The 21,772-nt window shown below is 45.2% G+C and overlaps 1 protein-coding gene across 2 annotated transcripts in view; it reads left to right on the forward strand.

Annotated features, from left to right (window-relative positions):
* The first annotated feature begins 501 nt into the window (after window positions 1-501).
* LOC110492638 (protein FAM110A) overlaps window positions 502-21,772 on the forward strand; it is a 28,905-nt gene continuing 7,634 nt past the window's right edge. Inside the window, exon 1 of one of the 2 annotated variants that reach the window (XM_021567065.3) lies at window positions 502-658. The gene's annotated coding sequence lies outside the window, so the exon portion shown is untranslated. Of the gene's footprint in view, window positions 659-15,462; window positions 15,612-21,772 lie in introns of those variants that run through there. The other variant, XM_021567064.3, reaches the window with a different exon arrangement.

Genomic DNA, 21,772 nt, shown 5'->3' on the forward strand with positions numbered 1-21,772 from the left:
GAATCATTCTTTTTCACTTTCACTCTTTTTGACTGTCTTGTGGCACATCATACAACAACTAAATAACCTAATCTATCTATGGGGAATGAATGGGTGAACAGATGGTGGACTGGATTTCTTTGTGGCATCTGAAAATGTATCTGATTATAAAAAAATGTGAGTCCTGCAACTTTTGTCACAAGGCTTTCATTGTAGAGAGCGGTCTCCTAGCAGCCAGAGATGCATCTTCCAAACTGGGAACTGACCAATAGCGGGATTGTGGACATACCAAATTGGGACGTTATGAGGGGTGAATGAAATACCATGCTTTGGAAGAGATGCAGTATTTACAATATGTAGTCCTAATCTAAAGAAATACCATCGCATATATCATTAAAAACACAGATATGTATGAAAGTGGTACGATTTTTTTTGTATCCTTGAAGACAAATTACCGCGTGCTTTTATTATATTGCCAGTGAATGATCTTGAGTTGGTATCTTCCGCGCCAAAGTTGAATTCCCTTACCGATCTACAACCACACCGATATTGACTTTCTATTCCGTTATCATACTCATCTGGAAATCCCTTTACAGATACATCATTGTACTGTAACTAGCTAGCTAAATAATCGGGAAAGATTATCCTAACAAATTGATAAACCACTCAGAAGCCCATTGTGAGTAAATTATCTACGTTATTTATACGCATTCAAATTCAGCTTGCTTAACCCAGAATGAATGGCATAGCCTAGGCATGGGTCTCTTTATCTAGAAAGTTGGGTTCTAGAACAATATTATTTTCATGTGATCGTACAACTTTCCCCCAGCAAATTGACTCAAGGGAAACGTGTAAAAGAAGTCCTCGTGTGTTGTTGTCCTTTGTGATGAAACAGGTGTGTCAGCCAACTGACTTGTGGGACTGGATAGGTGACCTGTGTGTCTGGTGGATCACAGAAGTAGGCTAATTCCAAACCTTACTTTATGATGTATTCTATGCGGCTTCAACCTTTCAATTGTCATATGAATCCTAAATCATTTTCTCAACGATTGACAGAGCCACGGGGGTCCAAGAAACCCAAAGGTCATCACAGTTAGATTTTTTATTAAAAAAAAAAAAAATCTGGCATCTATCTGGAGACCTATGTTTAATTCCCAGAAATCAGGAGAGAGGTTATGGGCGTTACCTCCACGGAGGGTATTAGGAAGTGGGTCGCTAATGAATGGGGTGTGGGGGACTAGGCTCGGCCCTCTTCTCATTGTTGGTTTATTTACACTCTGGTTTCTGTGTAAGGGCTAAAGTTCCCCTAGGGGAAAGAAGCCAGTGTTTGGGAGATATTGTCCAGGAAGCAGTGGTCCTTTCCTGTATTGCCCTGGTTGCTGGCTGCTTTTCCTTTGAAATGAAATCAGGACCTTGTCTCAGAGTAAACTAAGTCTTGTGTTGTCATCAGACCTTGTGTTTGTGTCTGAGCTAGAAATCAGGAACAGGGATTTATGTGGCACAGCACACTGAATGCTGCTCTACTTATGAATGAACGGGCCATTACCGATGCTGCTCGCTCGGGTGAAGAAATTCAATAACATGCTTACATATTAAAATCCATTGGAAAAGTAACCATGGCACATTGTTACTGCAGATATCCATGTGTGTATCATCGAAACAGTGACATTCAACAGTTGTCTGTCTGATAACAACAAACCTCTTCCTTGTCATTTTCTTTCTTAATAATTCCCACCCGGAATACTCCCCTTTTGTTTGCAATCTTGAAAAGCCTGCTGACTACTTCCTCAATAGTGGTGAAACTAGATACCAACGTATGTTTTCTTAACCTTTCTAAGAATGTTTTAGGAAGTTTATTTTATTTAACCTTTACTTAGGTCCCGTTGAGACCAAAGGTGTCTTTTTCAACAGAGACTCCGAGCTTTACACAGGTACCCCCCACAACAAGCAAAGCTTTATTACATCATGGTACACACAGACAAGTTCTAGCAGTGCATCGATATGGATGTTCTTTAGAATTCAGTATTGGCAGAGCACTAAACTGAGTCACCAGCATCCCCCTCACACTTCAATCCCACTGGGTGTTTGAGTCATTTTCCCCAGGAAGTTGGATTTGCACGCTCACTTGTTTTTTTAAGAGAGAAGTCAATTGTTGTACTTTATTTAGTAGTGAATTTTATCAACAGGTGTACGTACGCCTCTTCACACGTCTCTCTGGTCTGTCTGCCACAAATCCAGACAGATTGATGTCAGGGGTGTTATGGGTAACGTTGCAGTTAGTCTGGTAAAAAAGCATGAGCTGACCCACGACCAACGTTTAGTAGAGGTGCTGACGAACGGAGAGTAAACTGTAGAAAAAGAAAGTCACACACTATACATGCTCCTGTCCCACACTATACATGCTCCTGTCCCACACTATACATGCTCCTGTCACACACTATACATGCTCCTGTCCCACACTATACATCCTCCTGTCCCACACTATACATCCTCCTGTCCCACACTATACATGCTGCTGTCCCACACTATACATCCTCCTGTCCCACACTATACATGCTCCTGTCCCACACTATACATCCTCCTGTCCCACACTATACATGCTCCTGTCACACACTATACATCCTCCTGTCCCACACTATACATCCTCCTGTCCCACACTATACATGCTCCTGTCCCACACTATACATCCTCCTGTCCCACACTATACATCCTCCTGTCCCACACTATACATCCTCCTGTCCCACACTATACATGCTCCTGTCCCACACTATACATGCTCCTGTCCCACACTATACATGCTCCTGTCACACACTATACATGCTCCTGTCCCACACTATACATGCTCCTGTCCCACACTATACATGCTCCTGTCCCACACTGTACATGCTGCTGTCCCACACTATACATCCTCCTGTCCCACACTATACATCCTCCTGTCCCACACTATACATCCTCCTGTCCCACACTATACATGCTCCTGTCCTACACTATACATGCTCCTGTCCCACACTATACATGCTCCTGTCCCACACTATACATCCTCCTGTCCCACACTATACATGCTCCTGTCACACACTATACATGCTCCTGTCACACACTATACATGCTCCTGTCCCACACTATACATGCTGCTGTCCCACACTATACATCCTCCTGTCCCACACTATACATCCTCCTGTCCCACACTATACATGCTCCTGTCCCACACTATACATGCTCCTGTCCCACACTATACATCCTCCTGTCCCACACTATACATGCTCCTGTCCCACACTATACATCCTCCTGTCCCACACTATACATGCTCCTGTCACACACTATACATCCTCCTGTCCCACACTATACATCCTCCTGTCCCACACTATACATCCTCCTATACATCCTCCTGTCCCACACTATACATCCTCCTGTCCCACACTATACATCCTCCTGTCCCACACTATACATGCTCCTGTCCTACACTATACATGCTCCTGTCCCACACTATACATGCTCCTGTCCCACACTATACATCCTCCTGTCCCACACTATACATCCTCCTGTCCCACACTATACATCCTCCTGTCCCACACTATACATGCTCCTGTCCCACACTATACATGCTCCTGTCCCACACTATACATGCTCCTGTCCCACACTATACATGCTCCTGTCCCACACTATACATCCTCCTGTCCCACACTATACATCCTCCTGTCCCACACTATACATCCTCCTGTCCCACACTATACATGCTCCTGTCCTACACTATACATGCTCCTGTCCCACACTATACATGCTCCTGTCCCACACTATACATGCTCCTGTCCCACACTATACATCCTCCTGTCCCACACTATACATCCTCCTGTCCCACACTATACATGCTCCTGTCCCACACTATACATCCTCCTGTCCCACACTATACATGCTCCTGTCCCACACTATACATGCTCCTGTCCCACACTATACATGCTCCTGTCACACACTATACATGCTCCTGTCCCACACTATACATCCTCCTGTCCCACACTATACATCCTCCTGTCCCACACTATACATCCTCCTGTCCCACACTATACATCCTCCTGTCCCACACTATACATCCTCCTCTCCCACACTATACATCCTCCTGTCCCACACTATACATCCTCCTGTCCCACACTATACATCCTCCTGTCCCACACTATACATGCTCCTGTCCCACACTATACATCCTCCTGTCCCACACTATACATCCTCCTGTCCCACACTATACATGCTCCTGTCCCACACTATACATCCTCCTGTCCCACACTATACATCCTCCTGTCCTACACTATACATGCTCCTGTCCCACACTATACATCCTCCTGTCCCACACTATACATCCTCCTGTCCCACACTATACATGCTCCTGTCACACACTATACATGCTCCTGTCCTACACTATACATGCTGCTGTCCCACACTATACATCCTCCTGTCCCACACTATACATGCTCCTGTCCCACACTATACATGATGCTGTCCCACACTATACATGCTCCTGTCCCACACTATACATCCTCCTGTCCCACACTATACATGATGCTGTCCCACACTATACATCCTCCTGTCCCACACTATACATGATGCTGTCCCACACTATACATCCTCCTGTCCCACACTATACATCCTCCTGTCCCACACTATACATGCTCCTGTCCCACACTATACATCCTCCTGTCCCACACTATACATGCTCCTGTCACACACTATACATCCTCCTGTCCCACACTATACATCCTCCTGTCCCACACTATACATGCTCCTGTCCCACACTATACATGCTCCTAAACATTATTTAATGGGTTAACCTAACCAACATTATTTAATGGGTTAACCTAACCAACGTTATTTAATGGGTTAACCTAACCAACATTATTTAATGGGTAAACCTAACCAACGTTATTTAATGGGTTAACCTAACCAACGTTATTTAATGGGTTAACCTAACCAACATTATTTAATGGGTAAACCTAACCAACGTTATTTAATGGGTTAACCTAACCAACATTATTTAATGGGTTAACCTAACCAACATTATTTAATGGGTTAACCTAACCAACGTTATTTAATGGGTAAACCTAACCAACGTTATTTAATGGGTTAACCTAACCAACGTTATTTAATGGGTTAACCTAACCAACATTATTTAATGGGTAAACCTAACCAACGTTATTTAATGGGTAAACCTAACCAACGTTATTTAATGGGTTAACCTAACCAACATTATTTAATGGGTTAACCTAACCAACATTATTTAATGGGTTAACCTAACCAACATTATTTAATGGGTAAACCTAACCAACGTTATTTAATGGGTTAACCTAACCAACGTTATTTAATGGGTTAACCTAACCAACATTATTTAATGGGTTAACCTAACCAACGTTATTTAATGGGTTAACCTAACCAACGTTATTTAATGGGTAAACCTAACCAACATTATTTAATGGGTAAACCTAACCAACGTTATTTAATGGGTAAACCTAACCAACATTATTTAATGGGTAAACCTAACCAACATTATTTAATGGGTTAACCTAACCAACATTATTTAATGGGTTAACCTAACCAACGTTATTTAATGGGTTAACCTAACCAACATTATTTAATGGGTTAACCTAACCAACGTTATTTAATGGGTAAACCTAACAAACCTTTCAGCAGTGCCTCGAATAGCCACACAAATATAATGACATGTTGTCTTTGGGGTTACATCGTCTACCAGACCAGATTGCATAATATCAACATGTAATTTACAATCTGGGTTAGTGCAGTTATTACACTTCTTGTTTGGAACCGCACCAGATGACCTTCTGGCCTATGAGCTCAGACTTGATTAAAAAAGAGACGACATCAAATTGTAATTTACTAAAACGCCGTTCTCTGCTCCAATTTACATAGCAGGAAAGGGATGTAGTAGACTATCAGAAAGAGTTTTGGGTGCTTTGTCTGTTTTTGGGATGGGATAGGACAACTCCCACATTGCTGGTGGGGTAATAGTTTTGGGTGGTTTGTCTGTTTTTGGGATGGGATAGGACAACTCCCACATTGCTGGTGGGGTAATAGTTTTGGGTGGTTTGTCTGTTTTTGGGATGGGATAGGACAACTCCCACATTGCTGGTGGGGTAATAGTTTTGGGTGGTTTGTCTGTTTTTGGGATGGGATAGGACAACTCCCACATTGCTGGTGGGGTAATAGTTTTGGGTGGTTTGTCTGTTATTGGGATGGGATAGGACAACTCCCACATTGCTGGTGGGGTAATAGTTTTGGGTGGTTTGTCTGTTTTTGGGATGGGATAGGACAACTCCCACATTGCTGGTGGGGTAATAGTTTTGGGTGGTTTGTCTGTTATTGGGATGGGATAGGACAACTCCCACATTGCTGGTGGGGTAATAGTTTTGGGTGGTTTGTCTGTTTTTGGGATGGGATAGTACAACTCCCACATTGCTGGTGGGGTAATAGTTTTGGGTGGTTTGTCTGTTATTGGGATGGGATAGGACAACTCCCACATTGCTGGTGGGGTAATAGTTTTGGGTGGTTTGTCTGTTTTTGGGCTGGGATAGGACAACTCCCACATTGCTGGTGGGGTAATAGTTTTGTAAAGATGTTAGTTCGTTCCCTCAGGGGCTGACTGGGTGTCAGGTTGCCCTGTTCTCTGACTTATTCTGCTTGTTGTCAGTGCTGTTACTGACTATCTGCTGCTGACTATCTGCCTTATCTACCATGTGATGAGATCGGCTTACGTTGCCAGCCAAGTAATCTACCAGTCCACACACCACCTCCACAGCATTATGCAACTTTATTTAAACCAAACTGTCAGATTTAAATAACAGATTGTTAGTGAGCGTATGCACACACTCACACCATGCCACTCGTAAAACATCCATACAAACTCCCAACGCTGCCCTTTCCAAATGATTTGTTGTGATTACTGTGGGGTCTGATGACCCCTCACCCTCCCAATAGGAACACTTTGGAATGGGGTCAGACGGACTCTCTGCATGTGAGGGCACTTGACACTGAGCTGAGGCAGGGTCAAAAACGTGTGGGGCCAGTGGATCTCGTCAGTCACTAGTAACTTCTCAGCGCATATTTGCATTCCAGTTCAACATTTACCTGCTCTGTCGCAATCTACCATTGAAAACCATTGATGACTACGTGTGGAAAAGTCATACTGTTTTGTATTTGAGCAATATGATTGACTGTTCATTCAAGCACCACCACGCTACCAAGAGCCACAACTTCTCGAGCATGCGAACAGTACAGAATTTGATACTTCACACCAATGATTTATATATACGCTAGATGATCGATAGAGGGCGCTGTGTCGAAGCCGCCGTGCCTCCATCTTGGCACTCCCTCACGTTGTAAAGAATTTTTACATTTTTTGTTTCACCTTTATTTAACCAGGTAGGCCAGTTGAGAACACCTTTATTTAACCAGGTAGGCCAGTTGAGAACACCTTTATTTAACCAGGTAGGCTAGTTGAGAACAAGTTCTCATTTACAACTGCGACCTGGCCAAGATAAAGCGTAGCATTTGCCACATTTATTAAAATAAAGACACCTTAATGCATACTTTTAAATTATATTATGTTATCTAAACATAAAATGAAAAAAATATATACAAATATTTTCCTTACAGTAAAATTTTCTGTCTGTGAAACATTTAATTGAAATAGTGTAGAATTCGATTCATTCCTATGGAGGACTGCTCTTCCTGGGGAGTGCCAATATGACCGACCAATGGCTTCAAAGCATCTCAATGGCCAATACATAGGCATCAGCAATCCAGCGTTTATATAAATTGTTGGTTCACACAGAACATGCAAACTGTCCTCCCCTGAGCAAAAAGAATCGCCCCTCAATCTATTCGCTGAGATTATTTATTTTAGAGAAAGTGATTTACAAAAATAAACCGTCAATAGTGAACATACTAGCAAATATACTAGCTACTGTTGACGGTCTACAAAATTAAAGCTACAAAAATACACTTGAACATTTGTTTTGGCTAGCCTGCTGTACCCCGGCAGGGTAGCCTGGTGGTTAGAGCGTTGGGCTAGTAACCTAAAGGTTGCAAGTTCAAACCCCCGAGCTGACAAGGTACAAATCTGTCATTCTGCCCCTGAACAAGGCAGTTAACCCACTGTTCCTAGGCCGTCATTGAAAATAAGAATTTGTTCTTAACTGACTTGCCTAGTTAAATAAATATATTTCGGAACACAATTGTCTTAAAGGGGCAGCGTCCTATTTTGAAAACAACTCTCTAAATGACATCCTTTTTACAAAAATGTATGCAATTAAATAATACACTAATATACCACCACGCTCAGTTTGAAGTTGTCTCTTTTCTTGCATCGCAGGTAAGCCAAACAGAAGTTAGGAGTATGGTAGTGATGGTGATGTGCCTAAATGGATAGCTAAAGCTTTGACTCTTCAGAGTCAAAGATAACAGAGTCAAGATAACAGAGGGTAATTTTGTGCTGACTTTTGCCATCTACTGAATACAGTTATGCATTGAAGATGATTTTGTGTGGAAAACGAGTCACAGGTACAGTTACATCTTGATCATTTTTTTTTTAGGTCTTGCGTTTCTAGGTGCACGTTTTCCCCTTTGCCTCCCTTTTCAGTGTTTTAACTTGCCACTCGTGATGTTATGTGCCAGAACAAGATGCTAGAGGCCGTGCCAACTTCGACCAAGATCACAATCAATTCACCGACACTAGGGACAGACAGACCTCTCTTGTCTGATTCTCTGGTGTTTTGAAATGCGGTTCAGCTCCAGGTCTGTGAGGAATGTGTGCAGGATCTCTCGTGTCTGCTCTGCTCTCCACCTTCCAAAGACAATCCTCCAGATGGAGGCTGAGACCTTCCCTTCTTTCATTACCAAAGGGACCGTTGACCAACTGAGCTGTGTGTTTAAACAGTGAGCTGTGTGTTTAAACAGTGAGCTGTGTGTTTAAACAGTGAGCTGTGTGAGCTGCTCTGTTATTGGTTCACGCTGTGTCTCCTGGGTTCAAAGTGGGAGTCGGACCAGTTAGGGTAGTACAACTTAGAGGTAGGCAGGGAGTCAACTCTCCATGGCAACTATTCACGTCTTGAACTTGAACTTGTGCTATTTGTGCAAAGTATCTCTTCACTTGGTGTTTTGGCTCTATTTGTGCCAGACTCTTTGTAGAGTTTTATCTCTCAAAAGAATGGTCATACTGTAATCCACTGGCAGTGTGCTGCTGTTACAATACCTGTGACTGTTCACCTTGTGGGTCTGTTGCAGTTCATTGACCCTGATAAGCTAACTGAAAGACATGTCAATTTGAACTGTAGTGTATCACAGGCAAATTTACAATGAATGCAAATGTGAGTAGATAACAAGGTACGTTTCATTGCATCATTATAGTGCTGTTATGTTTCAGGTCTTTCATTTCTCCATAGTTAGCTGGATAGAGACTGTGAGGCTATTTAGTTAGCTGGATAGAGACTGTGAGGCCATTTAGTTAGCTGGATAGAGACTGTGAGGCCATTTAGTTAGCTGGATAGAGACTGTGGGGCCATTTAGTTAGCTGGATAGAGACTGTGGGGCTAATTTAGTTAGCTGGATAGAGACTGTGGGGCCATTTAGTTAGCTGGATAGAGACTGTGAGGCTATTTAGTTAGCTGGATAGAGACTGTGAGGCCATTTAGTTAGCTGGATAGAGACTGTGAGGCCATTTAGTTAGCTGGATAGAGACTGCGGGGCCATTTAGTTAGCTGGATAGAGACTGTGGGGCTAATTTAGTTAGCTGGATAGAGACTGTGGGGCCATTTAGTTAGCTGGATAGAGACTGTGAGGCTATTTAGTTAGCTGGATAGAGACTGTGAGGCCATTTAGTTAGCTGGATAGAGACTGTGAGGCCATTTAGTTAGCTGGATAGAGACTGTGGGGCCATTTAGTTAGCTGGATAGAGACTGTGAGGCCATTTAGTTAGCTGGATAGAGACTGTGAGGCCATTTAGTTAGCTGGATAGAGACTGTGGGGCCATTTAGTTAGCTGGATAGAGACTGTGGGGCCATTTAGTTAGCTGGATAGAGACTGTGGGGCCATTTAGTTAGCTGGATAGAGACTGTGGGGCCATTTAGTTAGCTGGATAGAGACTGTGAGGCCATTTAGTTAGCTGGATAGAGACTGTGGGGCCATTTAGTTAGCTGGATAGAGACTGTGGGGCCATTTAGTTAGCTGGATAGAGACTGTGGGGCCATTTAGTTAGCTGGATAGAGACTGTGGGGCCATTTAGTTAGCTGGATAGAGACTGTGGGCCATTTAGTTAGCTGGATAGAGACTGTGAGGCCATTTAGTTAGCTGGATAGAGACTGTGAGGCCATTTAGTTAGCTGGATAGAGACTGTGGGGCCATTTAGTTAGCTGGATAGAGACTGTGGGGCCATTTAGTTAGCTGGATAGAGACTGTGAGGCCATTTAGTTAGCTGGATAGAGACTGTGGGGCCATTTAGTTAGCTGGATAGAGACTGTGAGGCCATTTAGTTAGCTGGATAGAGACTGTGGGGCCATTTAGTTAGCTGGATAGAGACTGTGGGGCCATTTAGTTAGCTGGATAGAGACTGTGAGGCCATTTAGTTAGCTGGATAGAGACTGTGGGGCCATTTAGTTAGCTGGGTAGAGACTGTGAGGCCATTTAGTTAGCTGGATAGAGACTGTGGGGCCATTTAGTTAGCTGGATAGAGACTGTGAGGCCATTTAGTTAGCTGGATAGAGACTGTGGGGCCATTTAGTTAGCTGGATAGAGACTGTGGGGCCATTTAGTTAGCTGGATAGAGACTGTGGGTCCATTTAGTTAGCTGGATAGAGACTGTGGGGCCATTTAGTTAGCTGGATAGAGACTGTGGGCCATTTAGTTAGCTGGATAGAGACTGTGAGGCCATTTAGTTAGCTGGATAGAGACTGTGAGGCCATTTAGTTAGCTGGATAGAGACTGTGGGGCCATTTAGTTAGCTGGATAGAGACTGTGGGGCCATTTAGTTAGCTGGATAGAGACTGTGAGGCCATTTAGTTAGCTGGATAGAGACTGTGGGGCCATTTAGTTAGCTGGATAGAGACTGTGAGGCCATTTAGTTAGCTGGATAGAGACTGTGGGGCCATTTAGTTAGCTGGATAGAGACTGTGGGGCCATTTAGTTAGCTGGATAGAGACTGTGAGGCCATTTAGTTAGCTGGATAGAGACTGTGGGGCCATTTAGTTAGCTGGATAGAGACTGTGAGGCCATTTAGTTAGCTGGATAGAGACTGTGGGGCCATTTAGTTAGCTGGATAGAGGCTGTGGGGCCATTTAGTTAGCTGGATAGAGACTGTGAGGCCATTTAGTTAGCTGGATAGAGACTGTGGGGCCATTTAGTTAGCTGGATAGAGACTGCGGGGCCATTTAGTTAGCTGGATAGAGACTGTGGGGCCATTTAGTTAGCTGGATAGAGACTGTGGGGCCATTTAGTTAGCTGGATAGAGGCTGTGGGGCCATTTAGTTAGCTGGATAGAGACTGTGGGGCCATTTAGTTAGCTGGATAGAGACTGTGAGGCCATTTAGTTAGCTGGATAGAGACTGTGGGGCAATTTAGGCTATAGGCTTTGAAGCGTTATGGGTTCGGTAACTGGTAATTGTCGCTCAGATCTGAGAGGAGCATTCATTAAGCCCTTTCAACCTCAGCTAGAAACTAGTAATACAAAACATGGATGAAAATGGGAAGTCTGATAGTGTAACTCTGGCTATCTGTTCATAAAGCGGACATTTTGTTTTTGTAGATTTGTCCAAGACGTCTGGCGCTGTAGATGGAGGGTCCATGTCGTAGGTTATTATATTCAACCTCTGCTGGAGAATACCAATCATACACGGTGTCTGTTTAATCCTCTCTGACACCTACCTGGCAGCTGGCTAACGCAGGTGGAACAGGAGCAGGTGTTACGTTGTTAGGGTACACGCTCAGCTAAACTTGAGTTTCCATGGTGAAACATTACCATAGCTACTGGGTACACTTTGGAAGTCGTTAGGAATGTTCAATAGTTGTTCTTGCTGAGGTGTGTTCCTCTGGCAGAGTGGTGTGTGTTTCAAAGCAGCAGAGGATGGAGAAGCGGAGAGAGGGGGCTAACTCACATGGGCCAGGGTTGATGGTCTGTCTGTACAAGTGCTGGTTTAGCAGAAGGCTAATGGAGTGGGTGGTATTTTGGTATTTTATTAGCATCCCCATTAGCTGTTGCAAAAGCAACAGCTACTCTTCTCGGGGTCCAGACAAAACATGACATAATACAGAACATTAATAGACTGTAACGCAGGCCTATCAGCCCAAGGACAGAGCTACATACATTTGAAGGATCAGAGTGCTGTTTGTCGCTGGAGATGTGATCTGACTGGTTCTGCTGTTCTCTCTGATCTGACTGGTTCTGCTGTTCTCTGTGATCTGACTGGTTCTGCTGTTCTCTGTGATCTGACTGGTTCTGCTGTTCTCTGTGATCTGACTGGTTCTGCTGTTCTCTGTGATCTGACTGGTTCTGCTGTTCTCTGTGATCTGACTGGTTCTGCTGTTCTCTGTGATCTGACTGGTTCTGCTGTTCTCTGTGATCTGACTGGTTCTGATGTTCTCTCTGATCTGACTGGTTCTGCTGTTCTCTGTGATCTGACTGGTTCTGCTGTTCTCTGTGATCTGACTGGTTCTGCAGTTCTGCTGTTCTCTCTGATCTGACTGGTTCTGCTGTTCTCTGTGATCTGACTGGTTCTGCTGTTCTCTGTGATCTGACTGGTTCTGATGTTCTCTGTGATCTGACTGGTTCTGCTGTTCTCTGTGATCTGACTGGTTCTGCTGTTCTCTCTGATCTGACTGGTTCTGCTGTTCTCTGTGATCTGACTGGTTCTGCTGTTCTCTGTGATCTGACTGGTTCTGCTGTTCTCTGTGATCTGACTGGTTCTGCAGTTCTGCTGTTCTCTCTGATCTGACTGGTTCTGCTGTTCTCTGTGATCTGACTGGTTCTGCTGTTCTCTGTGATCTGACTGGTTCTGCTGTTCTCTGTGATCTGACTGGTTCTGCTGTTCTCTGTGATCTGACTGGTTCTGCTGTTCTCCCTGATCTGACTGGTTCTGCTGTTCTCTGTGATCTGACTGGTTCTTCTGTTCTCTGTGATCTGACTGGTTCTGCAGTTCTGCTGTTCTCTCTGATCTGACTGGTTCTGATGTTCTCTGTGATCTGACTGGTTCTGCTGTTCTCTGTGATCTGACTGGTTCTGCTGTTCTCTGTGATCTGACTGGTTCTGCTGTTCTCTGTGATCTGACTGGTTCTGCTGTTCTCCCTGATCTGACTGGTTCTGCTGTTCTCTGTGATCTGACTGGTTCTTCTGTTCTCTGTGATCTGACTGGTTCTGCTGTTCTGCTGTTCTCTGTGTTTGATGGGACACTGAGACAGTGGAGGATGTTATGTGGTGGGATACTGTCCTAACTAGACTAACGGTTTGTTTTGACATCAACTGACTGGATGTCTTTAAATCATGATGACATATGGGGCTATTATATTATTGTAGTGTTTGTGTTCTTGACCTTTCGCTGCAGAGTGCAGACAGCTAGCTAGTGTTTAAGTGGAAAGACGGTGCTAGTTTCACTGTGCTGTGTCAGAAAAATAACACTCCACCCTACATGTAGTCTTCCATAAATAAGCAAGATGTGTGTTTTGAACTGTAGAAGAGAAGCTCTGTCTCACAGGAAGCCATAAAGCCGCTGGTATGAATGTACTTGGACATAGCACAGTCCTTTCCAGGTGTTCCCAGTAGGTCTGCCGCTGTAACGCAGGCCTATCAGGCTGTAACGCGGGCCTATCAGGCTGTAACGCGGGCCTATCAGACTGTAACGCAGGCCTATCAGGCTGTAACGCGGGCCTATCAGGCTGTAACGCAGGCCTATCAGACTGTAACGCAGGCCTATCAGACTGTAACGCAGGCCTATCAGACTGTAACGCGGGCCTATCAGGCTGTAACGCAGGCCTATCAGGCTGTAACGCAGGCCTATCAGACTGTAACGCAGGCCTATCAGGCTGTAACGCAGGCCTATCAGGCTGTAACGCAGGCCTATCAGACTGTAACGCAGGCCTATCAGGCTGTAACGCAGGCCTATCAGACTGTAACGCAGGCCTATCAGGCTGTAACGCAGGCCTATCAGGCTGTAACGCAGGCCTATCAGACTGTAACGCAGGCCTATCAGGCTGTAACGCAGGCCTATCAGACTGTAACGCAGGCCTATCAGGCTGTAACGCAGGCCTATCAGGCTGTAACGCAGGCCTATCAGGCTGTAACTCAGGCCTATCAGGCTGTAACGCAGGCCTATCAGGCTGTAACTCAGGCCTATCAGGCTGTAACTCAGGCCTATCAGGCTGTAACTCAGGCCTTTTAGGCTGTAACTCAGGCCTATCAGGCTGTAACTCAGGCCTATCAGGCTGTAACTCAGGCCTATCAGGCTGTAACTCAGGCCTATCAGGCTGTAACGCAGGCCTATCAGGCTGTAACGCAGGCCTATCAGGCTGTAACGCAGGCCTATCAGGCTGTAACGCAGGCCTATCAGGCTGGAACTCAGGCCTATCAGGCTGTAACGCGGGCCTATCAGGCTGTAACTCAGGCCTATCAGGCTGTAACGCAGGCCTATCAGGCTGTAACTCAGGCCTATCAGGCTATAACTCAGGCCTATCAGGCTGTAACTCAGGCCTATCAGGCTGTAACGCAGGCCTATCAGGCTGTAACGCAGGCCTATCAGGCTGTAACGCAGGCCTATCAGGCTGTAACGCAGGCCTATCAGGCTGGAACTCAGGCCTATCAGGCTGTAACGCGGGCCTATCAGGCTGTAACTCAGGCCTATCAGGCTGTAACGCAGGCCTATCAGGCTGTAACTCAGGCCTATCAGGCTATAACTCAGGCCTATCAGGCTGTAACTCAGGCCTATCAGGCTGTAACGCAGGCTGTAACGCGGGCCTATCAGGCTGTAAAGGATATCCTCATCCATTTGCACATGATTTTCTTTCCTTTACCCATCCTTTTCTATGATGTAATGTCACTTCCTGTCCAGCAGACCAGAGGTGCGTTTCAACTGGAATGAACGTGTATGCCCATATAATAGGTCAGAGTTCATATTGTTTGTTCATGGGGTTTGTTAGGGACAAAGAAGGTGATTTTATGCTGGTTTAAAGGAATGCCTGCACTAAATTACAGTTTGACTGACAGTGTACTGACATCCTACCCTGGCACAGTGGCACCATTCCCTCGTTCATCTGTCACAGGTCGAGGAAAATGTGTCCAACCTCTTAAAAGGAAGCGGGGAAGAGAGTGTCAGAAAGTATAAAGGATGTCATGTGGCTGAGAGTAAAAGTCCTTACGTCCTGCATGGCTCTTCCTGATTCATGACGTAGGGCGGAGTGAGAGCAGGAGGAGGAGTGAGCCAGCCTTTTAAAGGCTTGTCTTCAGACAGCACTCAGCACATGCTCACAAGACGCAGACTCATGATCTACATTCTCATAGCCAGCTTTTCACTTAGACGAGAGGAATCTTCCAGTGTCCCAGGGAGTGTTCTGATCCAGGTCTCTGAGACTCCGCTGTAGTTGGTGAACACTCACAAGTAAGTAAACTAGGACTGTCTGAACGAGCAGATCAAACAGTCAGAGTTTAGACGTGGTTTGTGTCTGTGTGCTTGTATGGTAGGAGGGCTTTGGTCTCTGTTAGTTGAGGTAACCAAACTTTGACTCAAGGGAAATAACTTTTTGTACTCCAGACATGTAAGTGACATTTATATTAACCAGAAGCACATTCCATTTGAAACTAACCTAGATACATTTGTTGTAAGTTGGCTGAACAAATGTTATTAAAAAAATCAACACCTGTGTGAGACTTCTATCCATGAAAACACAGAGACCATCCACTCTGTCTGTGTCTTCTCGTCTCTGGCTCCCCGTGGCCTCATTGTTGCTGGAATGTTCCTAAAAATACTGGCCTTGATTATAACATTTGGCAACTCTGCTCGAAGACAATCGTCTCTCGCCTTAGTCGGGTGAAAGTATGTATGGCAGTGGACGAATGAAGTGTAAACACTTAGCAACCATGCATTTCAGAATGAGAATGTTGAAAACGGATCATGATGTTGATAATGATGTAGTTCGGGCAGTTGTAATACCAAACTGGGATAATGTAGCTTTAAGTCAGATCCACAGGTTGGCTGGTGGTCTCTGCTGCCAGTCTGTGTATAGACTAGTGTGTACAGTGCATTGGGAAAGTATTCAGACCCCTTGACTTTTTTCCACTATGTTACAGCCTTAACTCATAATGATGAAGTAAAAACAGATATAGACATTTCTGCACAAGTCGATTTTTCGTTTTTTAAAATAAGTATTCAGACCCGTTACTCATTACTTTGTTGAAGCTCCTTTGGCAGCGATTACAGCCTCGAGTCTTATTGGGTAGGACGCTACAAGCTTGGCACACCTGTATTTGGGGAGTTTCTCCCATTCTTCTCTACAGATCCTCTCAAGCTCTGTAAGGTTTTTCTAAAAACCTGTTTTGGCTTTGTCATTGTGGGATATTGTGTGTGGATTGATGTGTAAAAATAGTAATGTAATCCATTGTAACGTAACAAAATGTGGAAAAAGTCAAGGGGTCTGAATGTTTTCTAATGCACCGTAGAGGTCCTAATTTCCTCAGGCCGTCAGTTAAAACAAACAAACTGCCCCACTCTCTCCTGCACACTTTGGACTTTGAGAGGCTCTCTGCCTGCCTATGGCGAAACAACCTGGGATTCCAGGGGTTAATCATTGGATGATGACTGAGATCTGTGTGTCTGGGGGAAAGGGGGAAAGTGGGTTCTCTGGCAAAGCCAAAAGGAGGCACCAGCTGGTGACTCAGCCTGGCCACTCTCTCCTCCAGAATCACATCTCTGTGATTACTGGGTGACTGACTGGCTGGCTGACTATGGATATGTTTGTGATTGGACCCGTGCCTGCATATCTTTGTCATGCATTCATTGCTCTGTGCGCCCTTTCTCTCTCCTCTTAGGCTGAGCTTTACTACCACAGTAAAGGCCTGTGGAATTGTCTATACGGTGTTACCTAAGATTAGCAGGGCTGGGGACTGAGCCTTAGGTTTAGGAATTTCAGAGGAACATGAATGGCTGTGAACAGTATGATGATAGATTGAGTTGGAGCACTATAGATGTTTTAGGGTAATTTAGGAATATGTGGAACACTGTCTAATCGTCAGTCGTTTGCAGGTGAAGCAGAGTTGAGGGCAAAGGTTACGTCACAAAGCCTGGGTCAACATCGTGACTGATGATAAAGGGCTTTTGGACTATTCTCTTTTCATTGTTTTGTTCTCGTGGGCTAATGTGGACAAATGGCAGATCTCAGTGTCTCTATGTTTAGCTCTACCAGGGATTTAGGTCCACCAGGGATTTAGCTCCACCAGGGATTTAGCTCCACCAGGGATTTAGCTCCACCAGGGATTTAGCTCCACCAGGGTTTAGGTCCACCAGGGATTTAGCTCTACCAGGGATTTAGGTCCACCGGGGATTTAGCTCCACCAGGGATTTAGCTCCACCAGGGTTTAGCTCCACTAGGGTTTAGCTCCACTAGGGATTTAGCTCCACCTGGTATTCAACTCCACCAGGGATTTAGCTCCGCCAGGGATTTAGCTATACCAGAGATTTAGGTCCACCAGGGATTTAGCCCCACCAGGGATTTAGCTCCACCAGGTATTTAGCTCCACCAAGGATTAGGTCCACTAGGGTTTAGCTCCACCAGAGATTAGCTCCACCAGGGTTTAGCTCCACCAGGGATTAGCTCCACCAGGGTTTAGCTCCACCAGGGTTTAGCTCCACCAGGGTTTAGCTCCACCAGGGGTTTAGCTCCACCAGGGGTTTAGCTCCACCAGGGATTAGGCCCACCAGGGATTAGCTCCACCAGGGTTTAGCTCCACCAGGGATTAGGTCCACCAGGGACTAGGTCCACAAGGGGTTTAGCTCCACCAGTCCCTCCTCCCCTATTACCCCCCCCCCCATACCACTTTCCACCCTGCATTTACATAACAATGGCTAACTCTGAACCTTAACAACTTTCACCCCCTTCAACCTCTCTTTCATATCGTCTGAGATCCCCAAGGATTGGAAAGCTGCCGCAGTCATCCCCCTCTTCAAAGGGGGCGACACCCTGGACCCAAACTGTTACAGACCTATATCCATCCTGCCCTGCCTATCTAAGGTCTTCGAAAGCCAAGTCAACAAACAGGTCACTGACCATCTTGAATCCCACCGTACCTTCTCCGCTGTGCAATCTGGTTTCCGAGCCGGTCACGGGTGTACCTCAGCCACGCTCAAGGTACTAAACGATATCATAACCGCCATCGATAAAAGACAGTACTGTGCAGCCGTCTTCATAGACCTTGCCAAGGCTTTCGACTCTGTCAATCACCGTATTCTTATCGGCAGACTCAGTAGCCTCGGTTTTTCGGATGACTGCCTTGCCTGGTTCACCAATTACTTTGCAGACAGAGTTCAGTGTGTCAAATCGGAGGGCATGCTGTCCGGTCCTCTGGCAGTCTCTATGGGGGTGCCACAGGGTTCAATTCTCGGGCCGACTCTTTTCTCTGTATATATCAATGATGTTTCTCATGCTGCGGGCGATTCCCTGATCCACCTCTACGCAGACGACACCATTCTATATACTTCCGGCCCGTCCTTGGACACTGTGCTATCTAACCTCCAAACGAGCTTCAATGCCATACAGCACTCCTTCCGTGGCCTCCAACTGCTCTTAAACGCTAGTAAAACCAAATGCATGCTTTTCAACCGTTCGCTGCCTGCACCCGCACGCCTGACCAGCATCACCACCCTGGATGGTTCCGACCTTGAATATGTGGACATCTATAAGTACCTAGGTGTCTGGCTAGACTCTAAACTCTCCTTCCAGACCCATATCAAACATCTCCAATCGAAAATCAAATCAAGAGTCGGCTTTCTATTCCGCAACAAAGCCTCCTTCACTCACGCCGCCAAACTTACCCTAGTAAAACTGACTATCCTACCGATCCTCGACTTCGGCGATGTCATCTACAAAATTGCTTCCAACACTCTACTCAGCAAACTGGATGCAGTTTATCACAGTGCCATCCGTTTTGTCACTAAAGCACCTTATACCACCCACCACTGCGACTTGTATGCTCTAGTCGGCTGGCCCTCGCTACATATTCGTCGCCAGACCCACTGGCTCCAGGTCATCTACAAGTCCATGCTAGGTAAAGCTCCGCCTTATCTCAGTTCACTGGTTACGATGGCAACACCCATCCGTAGCACGCGCTCCAGCAGGTGTATCTCACTGATCATCCCTAAAGCCAACACCTCATTTGGCCGCCTTTCGTTCCAGTTCTCTGCTGCCTGTGACTGGAACGAATTGCAAAAATCGCTGAAGTTGGAGACTTTTATCTCCCTCACCAACTTCAAACATCTGCTATCTGAGCAGCTAACCGATCGCTGCAGCTGTACATAGTCTATTGGTAAATAGCCCACCCACTTTCACCTACCTCATCCCCATACTGTTTTTATTTATTTATTTTTATTTTTCTGCTCTTTTGCACACCAATATCTCTACCTGTACATAACCATCTGATCATTTATCACTCCAGTGTTAATCTGCATAATTGTAATTATTTGCCTACCTTCTCATGCCTTTTGCACACAATGTATATATAGACTCCCCTTTTTTCTACTGTGTTATTGACTTGTTAATTGTTTACTCCATGTGTAACTCTGTGTTGTCTGTTCACACTGCTATGCTTTATCTTGGCCAGGTCGCAGTTGCAAATGAGAACTTGTTCTCAACTAGCCTACCTGGTTAAATAAAGGTGTTCTCAACTGGCCTACCTGGTTAAATAAAGGTGTTGTCAACTAGCCTACCTGGTTAAATAAAGGTGTTCTCAACTGGCCTACCTGGTTAAATAAAGGTGTTGTCAACCAGCCTACCTGGTTAAATAAAGGTGTTGTCAACTAGCCTACCTGGTTAAATAAAGGTGTTGTCAACTAGCCTACCTGGTTAAATAAAGGTGTTGTCAACTAGCCTACCTGGTTAAATAAAGGTGTTGTCAACTAGCCTACCTGGTTAAATAAAGGTGTTCTCAACTAGCCTACCTGGTTAAATAAAGGTGTTGTCAACTAGCCTACCTGGTTAAATAAAGGTGTTCTCAACTGGCCTGACTGGTTAAATAAAGGTGTTCTCAACTAGCCTACCTGGTTAAATAAAGGTGTTGTCAACTAGCCTACCTGGTTAAATAAAGGTGTTCTCAACTGGCCTACCTGGTTAAATAAAGGTGTTCTCAACTGGCCTACCTGGATAAATAAAGGTGAAATAAAATGAAATAAAAAAATAAAATAAAAAAACACAAAACAACAGTTTTGAATGATGCAGAGCTTGTTGATCCTGTTCACCCCAAGTCTTTAGTGTCACTGTCCTGATAGAAACACAATAACACTAGAGGTGTATCAACGTGAGACTCTGGCGGGCCATTGGTGTGGGGGTTAAGATGACCATGTGTGTACCTATCTACCTCTGAATGCCACTAGCCATTGCTTCAGGAGGAGACGGGTGGGTAGTTGTTGGTCTGTGTTGGTGGGTTGTGTTTCGACACCTCCCTTCTTTAGTGCACAGTATTTGGTATTCATGGACGTATTGCTGGGTGGGGCCACAGATAACAAAGTGAGTGGATTTGAGGATAACACCATCAGTTAGGCTGGGTTTGAATGGGCAGGAGGCAACGGCACCGTCTGGGGAGAAAAGATGAACCCTCTGTTTTATCACCAGGAACAGGAGAGGTTTACCCTAATTACCACCTGAACAATGAGACTCATTTGTTGGTGTGATTACACCCAGAATGCTAACCATACAAGAATGCTAATCACACAATAGCATGAGTGTGCCAGTTAACTGGGCAGTTGATTAGGTCAGGAGTGAGAAAGTCTCTCGTCTGAACAAGAATCTGGGTTGAGTGTGTTCTGGAATGATCACTGTCTGTGTGAGACTTGTCTTGCCTTTGACCAGAAGCTGCCGTGTTGTGTTTGACAGTGTCCTGTCCTTGTGTGTATGTCTCTGGGCCTGTAGGGCTGCATCATGGCTCCACAGTAGCTCTGGATGTGAATGATGACTGGGTCAGGTAAAGCCCAGACACTAGAGAGCCTGCCTGCCTGCCTGCTAGCCTGCCACTTCACCCAGTCAACACTCTGCCTGAGCAACTGGGCCAGCTATTAAAAGACCTGCCTCTTCGGGACAGCAGTGTGTGAGGAGAGACTGAGCTACACGAGACAATTCAACCTTGTTTTATGTGCCAATATCATGAATATGTTCTTTCTGTGTGGGGACTGACATCTACATTTCACCCTAACTTGTCCTCTTCTGTCCTCTCCCCATGCTTCAACATAACTTGTCCTCTTCTGTCCTCTCTCCATGCTTCAACATAACTTGTCCTCTTCTGTCCTCTTCTGTCCTCTCCCCATGCTTCAACATAACTTGTCCTCTTCTGTCCTCTTCTGTCCTCTCCCCATGCTTCAACATAACTTGTCCTCTTCTGTCCTCTCCCCATGCTTCAACATAACTTGTCCTCTTCTGTCCTCTTCTGTCCTCTCCCCATGCTTCAACATAACTTGTCCTCTTCTGTCCTCTTCTGTCCTCTCCCCATGCTTCAACATAACTTGTCCTCTTCTGTCCTCTTCTGTCCTCTCCCCATGCTTCAACATAACTTGACCTCTTC

This window comes from Oncorhynchus mykiss, chromosome 16 (assembly GCF_057628025.1).
Source record: "Oncorhynchus mykiss isolate SJ-2025 chromosome 16, ASM5762802v1, whole genome shotgun sequence".
Taxonomy (NCBI): Eukaryota; Metazoa; Chordata; class Actinopteri; order Salmoniformes; family Salmonidae; genus Oncorhynchus; species Oncorhynchus mykiss.